General features: G+C 32.7%; 1 pseudogene; it reads left to right on the top strand.

Moving 5' to 3' along the window:
• The first annotated feature begins 1,759 nt into the window (after window positions 1-1,759).
• On the top strand, window positions 1,760-3,915 carry LOC132270376 ((S)-N-methylcoclaurine 3'-hydroxylase isozyme 1-like; annotated as a pseudogene).
• The last annotated feature ends 5,241 nt before the right edge of the window (window positions 3,916-9,156 follow it).

Raw genomic sequence — 9,156 nt, 5'->3', positions numbered from 1 at the left:
TTTAAATTTTTTTTTTAATATTGGACAGGTGTCAGCAAGAAATGTCACCACGTCAGCAAGGAGAATGAACTTCATCCTCCCTGCGCAGGATGCAAGTATTACTCAAGAGAAAAAAATATGTATTGATTTTGGATTCCGGCAAAAAAGACCCGAATAACTCATTCTTAATTCTTATTTAATTTTAGAAAAATAAAATTTACACAGATTTGTTACAGTAAATTATGAATTACTTTTTTTAATTAGTTAGAAATAACAAATCAGAATCATTTGGTTAGTACAACAAATGAGTGCATACATTGCTACTCATCAGGAGGAAGTTCCTTCCGATGGAATAGTAGACAAAGTATTGTTCCAAGAGAAAAACTACTTTCAAGAAAAAAACAAAAAATAAAAATACAACGCCAAAAGTCCACACAAAATTGTTCCCCTGCAGGCATAGAAGTACAAGAATATTGATAGAAATAAGCATATGATTACAATGACTGCTCCATTTAGTAATCCCGCGATAGCTCTGCTTATTAAACAATGACTCCAATGGCAGTGCAATCCAAACCACCATAATTCATCATGTCCTAACAATAAAAAAAAAAATTGGCAAATCAATTTCTTCGATATATTCAATTGCGTCATAAGCTTAATAACTGAGATTATTTGGCTATTCATCAATTGATTGCCTTTTCTCCTTGAGATGGTAACTGGTAAGTCTGTTCTCCATTGCCGGCCTATTTTGACATCAAGTCCTGTTGTGATCAGTTGGAACAGGTGTTGCTGAGATGGGGTGACAATTTGTGTTTGCGAATAGTAATCGTGTTGTGTCAGTTTAAGAGTATTATACTAAATAACTCAACTCGAACACAACACGTTTAATAATCGTGTCAGAAACTCTCAACACTAACTCAACTTGTTTATTAAACGGGTCATACGTGTAACCCGTTTAATGATCTATTTACAAAAAAAATATAAAAAAAAAATAATATATATATATATATATATATATATATATAAAATTTAAATTATTAATAATACTAAATAAAATAATAAATATTAAAAAAATATATAAGTTTTAATCAACTAAATTACTAAATAGTTTATAGTTTACAGAGGATTAAATTATAAGACATAAGTCTATATAGTAATTTTAGATTTAAATAAAAATTTATTTATTATATATATAGTTAAACTTGTATAAACAGATTATACGGGTTGAATTTCTCAACTCAAATACAACACGATTAACTAACAGGTTAATCGTGTCGACCCTTTATGACCTGAACCTTATCATGTCGTGTTCGAATCGTGTTGACGAATTGTGTCATCTTTTACCACCCCTAACTGATAGCGTGGTTTTACAACAGGGTATATGACCCTCGAAGTTCTTTGTTCTTTCTTAATTCCATAATGTTATTTAAAGCTTAATAAGCTAATCGAAAAGTTTTTAGGAAAAAACAAATAAGAATTTCTGGTCTCCACTTTTAGACTAAATTAGGTATAGGAATTATTATCCTTATTAATTAATGTGATATATTTTTTTTGATAAAATAATATATATATATATATATATATATATATATATATATATATGTGTGTGTGTGTGTGTGAGATACGGAATATTGTGGATCCGGCTTTGCCATTGACAAAATAATAATAATAATAATAATAATAAATAAATAAATAAATAAATTGTGGCTTCGACCCTTTATATATATACATATGTATAACGGTGGTTGTGCAATTCAGCTGCAGTTTCATCAAAACCATCATGGATCTAAAAGCACTAGGAACGGCAGAGACAAATCTCTTCTTCCCTCTCATCCTACTCTCCTTCCTCACCTTTCTCATCTTCAAGACCTTTAATGCATCCAAAGGACCACCACTTCCACCAGGTCCCTATGCATGGCCCATCATAGGCAACATCCTCCAAATGGGTAGCAGACCCCATGTCACACTCGCCAAGCTAGCCAAAGTCCATGGCCCACTCATGTCGCTCCGGTTCGGTGCACGGCTCGTCGTGGTCGGGTCATCCCCTGAAGCCGCTGCAGAAATTCTCAAGATCAATGACCGTGCACTCTCAGGACGAATCGTGTCGAATCCAATCAAGGTATAGGGCTCGAAATTTCACAACTTAAATCTTGTGTTTACGGATGGGTGCGATGATGCTTGGAGGACCCTACGGACCATTTATCGGACGGAGGTATTTTCAAGCAAAGTGATGCAATCCCAAGTTGAATTGAGAGAGAGGAAAGTGATGGAGTTGGTGAAATATTTGGAGTCAAAGGCAGGCCAAGTGGTGAAGATAAAAGGGATAGGATTTGCTTTAAATATATTGAGTAATGCAATTTTTTCAATGGATTTAACGGACTTTGAGGGTAGGGGTTTGGGTGAGGGCATGTCCCAATACATTAGGAGATCTGCGGAGTTGGCTGGTGTGCCACAATTGTCAGACTTGTTTCCTATTTTGAGTGGATGGGATTTTCAAAAATTTCATAAGAACTTGATGGATGTGTTTGAGAAAATATTTTCTGTTTGGGTTGATATTGTAGAAGAAAGAAGGAAAAATAGAAATGATGATTCAAATAGACGAGATTTGTTGGATGCTTTGATTGGAATGGGGCTCACCAATGAACAGATCAATCCGTTGCTATTGGTAATATTCTCTCTCCCCCTCAGAAAAACATAGATAAATACATATATGTATCTATGAATATTTGTTAATACCCCCATTCTCTAACAATGTGTGGCTTTGTTTGGATTGATGAAATGGGAAGCAAAGAAAAGAGAGGGAGGAATTGTGATTTTCATGTTTGGTTTTTTAACGAGGAGAAAAGAGTAATGAGCCATTTGGACTTTGGAGGGATGATTTATCCTTTCAAAACTTGAAAGATTTGAAGAAAAATATTAAGAACTTGAATATACTTTTATTATACCAAAAAATAAACTTAAACATATTAAAGAAATTTAAAAGATATTTGGGTCTCACCTTTAAAAATCAGGGAATAATAATAAATTAGTTAAAATAGTTTTTTTTTTTTTTTTTTTTTTTTTTTTTTTTTTTAACTTTTTCAAACAAGATTGCTATTTATGTTTTTAAATAGTGTGAGTTTATGTTTTTTATAACTAAGGTTATAAGCATATTTTCTTTTCTTTTCTCTTATAACTAAGAATTTGAATATGGTGAGCACAAACATAAACACACTATTTAAAAAAAAAAAAAAAGCAGAAACACAACCACTCAAATACTCTATATGTATACGACCACAATGTACTATGTTTTAGCTTATGAAACATATATACATATTCATTGTTCTGCAGGAGCTATTTAGTGCTGCTACAGAATCAACAAGTGCAACAATTGAATGGGCACTTACAGAACTTCTTCGAAATCAAGAGGCCATGGAGAAACTGCGGAACAAACTTACAGAAGTAATCGGTAAAGACTCAATAAGAGAATCGAATTTTTCCGACTGACCTTACCTTGAAGCCTGCGTCAAGGAGACACTTAGGTTGCACCCTTCCGGACCACTGCTCCTACCTCATCGCGCCATACAAACATGTGAGGTGATGGGCTGCACCATTCCTAAGGATAGTCAAGTGTTCGTGAACGTGTGGGCAATTGCCCGAGACCCCACCATTTGGGAGGATCCATCGAGCTTCAAACCCGAAAGATTCCTCAAGTCCGGTTTGGACTGCAAGGGGACGAATTTCGAATACCTACCATTTGGTTCAGGAAGGAGGATGTGTGCTGGAATACCTCTAGCTTCTAGGGTAGTTCGTCTAATGGTAGCTTCTTTAGTCCACCACTTTGATTGGTCTCTTCCGGGCGACATGAACCCTTCAGAGATTGACATGAATGAGATCTTGGATGTAACCATGCTAAAGAAAGAACCATTGTGCCTTATTCCCAAGATACGAATATGATTGAAGATTATGTATTGATTAAGATATCGATCAACAGTTTGTGGCTTGGCTCATTGATTTCCAATACCTATGTCCCAATATTGTGTGTTTCCAATATCTTGGTCCTCTAGCTTTTCTAATGCAAAGTTCCCTTGTAATTAAAGACATACTTCTCCCTTGGTGCAAGTTATTTCTTAGCTAAATGTCAAGTACATTGTTGTAAGTTGAACTCGGCTTTTAATGTACCACACTATTCAATAATTACAATAATTAAAAATACTTTATGACATAGTTTAAAGAATAATGTTTAAACATATATACCAGCAATATATGTGCTGCATTGTAAGTCATGGATCTTTAAAAAACGTGAATGACCAATTTTAAATCTGATAAATGAACAAGTTGCGTTGAATTTGGAGCAAGTAAAATATGATTTGGGATTTATATTCAACCTGTTTGTAATGAGTTAAATGTGGCCACTTTTAAATAAGTTGGGTCATTTCTTAATCACCCATTTTTTTGTTTTAAAAATGTAAGGCTATTTCCATCTTTCTTTACTAAAAAGAAATTGAAAAAAAATTATTAATTATTATTCAAATGGGTTGAAGAATTACATGTAAATTCTGCAACCCTTCATTTTTTTTGAAATCTAATATTATTTTGTGAAATTTGCAGTTACAAATAGTGTGAATCCAATTTCACATGGATGGCCCCGTTTGGTATAGCCAGACCCGTTAACACGATTTGACCCATTAACATGACCCGACCCGTTGAACCCTAAAAATAATTCTAATTAAAAAACCCTCCATACCCAAATTACAACCAAATACATATGTGTGTTACCATTCAAACATAATAGACAGAGGGAACATTACAATGTATTATTAAAATCATGGAAACCTTTTTCGTCAAAGTCAACCAAATAAATTTAATAGAAAATCTCATGAACATGTCATATCTATTCATCTATATACGCAATTTTTCATATCCCGGAAAATACCCATTTGAATATCAAGAAACTCATTAATCTTTCAAATTTGGACGAGTATAACAGAGAAAGAAGGGAAACAATAAATATGACACTACGAGAAAAGATGAGTCTAGCAGCAAAAACATAGCAGCAAATATTAAAAAATAAATAACAACACTTTATAAAAAAAAAATGCCGCACGTGTCCCCCCGCTCCTCTCTTTACGCCCCCCCCCCCCCCCCTTCCCCTTTATATCTTACTTCTCATCTACTACTTTCTCTCTCTAACCCCGTTCCTCTCTCTCTATATCTTACTTCTCATCTACCACTCTCTCTTTCACACACACAAGTTCTCATCTACTGCTCTCTCTCACACACACATAAGTTAAACCTTGTGTATTGGGGATGGTAATGGTGTTGGATCCGTAGAAATGAATTGGAGTTTGAAGGAATCTCTTATCGAAGGGAGGTCGCAACACCGACGAGGTCTCAGTCTCAACGGAATCTCTAAGGATACGGACGAGAACTTGGATCTCTTTTTTAGGAATCGCCGGACTCTCTCCGTTGCTTCGTCCGACGAATCAGGCGGTACGATTCCTCTTCATATGCATCATATTATCCTTATCTTAGAATCTCACTACTCCTTATTTACTTGTGGACTGTGATATTTCTTTTGGGATTTATATGCCCTGGTATAGCGAATTCTTAGTTGGATTAAAGTTATACATGTTCCTAAAATATCATAAATATTTATTCTTTATACAATTGGTGAATTCAATGTATTATGTTTCGATTCATTATGGAATTGATAGTGTCCACTTGATTACAAAAAATATTTATATATATATGTGATGGCGATCAATACATGAATATAAATAGTAATCATAAATTGTTCATAGTCGGTAATTATGGATGCACTCATTATTAACTAAAACTTGAACTGAATCCGCGTTAGGTTAAGATATATTGCGAGAGCTGTCGTATGCAATTACTCTCTATCATTGTCATGTCATTTGACTCTTAAGTGTGAGAAAAGTATAGACTCTTTTATTAATTAATAATTACTTTAATTTGTCCGGTGGATACTTCTGAATCCTTAGACGGATACTTTGGGTAGTTATGTAATTAATAGTTAGAGGGTTATATTTTCAATATTTGCATTATTACTACTTGTATTTATTTTATATTGATTGTGTTTGATCACAAAGTAAATTCGAAGGTCTTCGTATGTTTTTAGACAAAATGATTTATTATATATTTATTTATTTAAATTATTATTTTTGTCAAACAAATGTTTTATTGTGATCGAATCAGAAATAATCAAAGGCATTGAAATAAATATATTAATTAAGTAGTCAGATTGATGGCTTTATTTATTGATAACTAATTATGCATAGCGGGGTCAAAGTGCAATATTGACTTAGAGGTTATTTATTATTTAATTGGAGTTCAATTAATTTTTTTTAGAACAGTAGAAATTAATTAATAAATTAATTTAATTGGGTCCATGGACCGAGCCGATTATTAATTCATTGTAGCCAAGAAGATAATAAGTCCAATAAGGTTCTTACTTATAGCCCAACTTGATATTGGAATCCTATTAGATTTGAAATATGTGAATTAGAGATTGAGAAGGATTTATTATTTCCTTTTCTTATTTTGATGTTATTTATATATACATGGGTTCATGTATATTTTAGGGCAAACTTTTGGATAAAAAAGGAAAAGGAATATATTTTTTTTTCTCTCTTTAGATTTTAGGGTTTACTTTCTCATCTAATGGAGGTTACTACAAGCTTAGTTTTCCAAGGTTATTCATAGAGGTTTATGAGTGATTCCTAAAGGCAAAACCATTACCAAGAAGATGGAGATCTAAGGAGAAGGCATCTAGCAAATGGATCTACAATAAGTGAGAACATTCACTTTAGAGGAGATATCACAGGTTTACTTAAACCTTGATGTAAGTATTTAATCTATTAATTAAATGACACATCATATTTTATTTTTGCATAAAACTTATCTCTATGTGATGAATCAAGATCTATAAATGAAAATGCCTCGAAACGTTTTCAAAACTTACACGTTTCCCAACAGTGGTATCAGAGCATGGTTTGATTCATTACTAGAGATCATGTTTTTATCAAGATCATCATTCATGGATCCAAAATTATATTCATATATATTTTTATTGATGTATGTTGATGTATGATTTAATATGTTGATATATATTCATACATAATGATGTATGTATAATTGTGAATGAATGATGATATTTGGTTGGGCCATAGATGAAGCTTATAGGTTAATTGAATGTAATTTTATCATTGGATGAATGTAATTAAGGCTTTGATTTAGCCGTTTGAAAGTTCAATGATGTAATTTAATTTTTTTCATTGTATTTCAAATTGTAAATTTAATTAAAGCCATGTAATCTTTATCAAATAATGTTATGAAGCTTCAAGAAGGTCCAAAAGGGTTAAATTATGCTTCAACAATTTTCTGAAATTTTTTTGGAATTTTTCTAAAATTTTATGGAGCTTAATTTAATTTTCTGGGAATTTTTCTGTTTTTTTTTTTTGGAATTTTTCGGCGTTTTTCCAGTGGTCGGAGCATCGCTGGTGGCGAGAAAAGGTGCTGGAGGCGGCGGGCATCGCACCAATCATGAATCTGGCGCGTGAGGAACACGCGCCAGGTCATCAGTGCTTAGGAGCTTGCTGGCGCGTGAGGAACACGCAGCAGACAAGCTGTCACTCTCCACGCGTATGCAGGCGCGTGGAGGAGCGTCTCTGTGCGTACCACGAGCTGCAGCGCCCCTCAAGCACGTGCCACACTCTGCTGCATTCCCCAGGAACGTGCTAGCATGCGTGGGGCCCTCCAGGTGCGTTCCAAGCGTCGTTTTGCTTCTCTTAGCGCGTATTAGCTTCCTATAGGTGTTTACAAACTATTGGAGGATGTCCATTCAGCAAGAATAGTATTTAAATGTTAAAAGCTAATTCCATTAGCTATTTGATTTGCTTTTGTCTGTTGTTTATTTATTTATGTGATGCATGAAATAATTAATTGCTAATTATTATTGTTCATGCATTGGATCTATGATTTTTATCTAAATGACTTGATTTATGTTAATTGAATTATGAAAATTAATTGGATTTGATTACTAATTAATTAAAGGGTACTTATTGGGAAACAAATAATTTTTAAAGTGTGCTGCAAATTAAATATTAGTAAATCATTTAAAAGTCTAGTTATTTTCTAAATTTAATTGGATTAAAATCAAGGCGTTTTGCATGCATTATATCATTGATATGAATAAATGAAAAACCCTAATTATGAATGACTAAAAATTGAGTGGGAGCGGGAATTTTTATACATTACCCCATGGTCTTCATTATTATAACCATTGTAATTAGATCTTCAAAAATAAAGCCCCACGCATGATTTGAAGAGTTTTAATATTACAAGAATGGTTGTCTCATGAAAAAAAAATATTAAATATTCATTGTAATTAGATATTTAAAAATAAGGCCCTACGAATGATTTAAAGAGTCTAGATTATATTGACAAGATATTTAATGTTTTATTTTTCATTAGAGTATTAATAACGTTATCCACTCAATCTAAAATCAATAGTGTTAGCTCCCTAATAGAGTGGTCTACACTAGGTGATTTAGAAAGGCTAAACATAATCGAGAATCATTTCATTTAGATAGACAAGGTGTTGTCTTAAGATATATGAAAATGATGGAATTTGCCCGCCAATAGCAATAATGAACTTCGCCAACCGAATAAGTTATTCGCGTATTGGTTATCTGATTTTTTATGCAGTGGTTAAGGGACCCACATACTATTTTAATGGAAGTGCTCAAATAATAGCAAATGAATCTCAACAATAGTAATAATGGACTCCTCCATCAGGATAAGTTATTGACGTACGTATTGATTGTGTGATTTATTATGCAACAAAGTTGAGGGACCCGCATTAATTAAAAAGAATTGTTTACCTATAGTGATAATGAATTCCTATATTATTGAGATTTATTATACTATGTGGTTGACAAATTCATTTTAATTTTAAATATGCATGATAGTATTAATAATTCACCTTGAATATTGTATGAACGCTTTTATATTCAGATTAATTATGTATAATCTATTTTATCTGTTTACTAACATATTCAATGTATTTAGATCTCATTTATATTGACTAGAAAAGAAACTTAGATATTTTATTCACAACGTAAGGGTATAAAATGTATTTATTATTCCTATACATAATTATTTTGCTTTAAGATA

This window comes from Cornus florida, unplaced genomic scaffold, assembly GCF_030987335.1.
Source record: "Cornus florida cultivar Cherokee Brave unplaced genomic scaffold, ASM3098733v1 CherokeeBrave_3.0.0_Hap2_Chr08, whole genome shotgun sequence".
Lineage (NCBI taxonomy): Eukaryota > Viridiplantae > Streptophyta > Magnoliopsida > Cornales > Cornaceae > Cornus > Cornus florida.
Note: the sequence above shows the minus strand (reverse complement) of the source record. Positions and strands in the feature narration are given on the sequence as shown.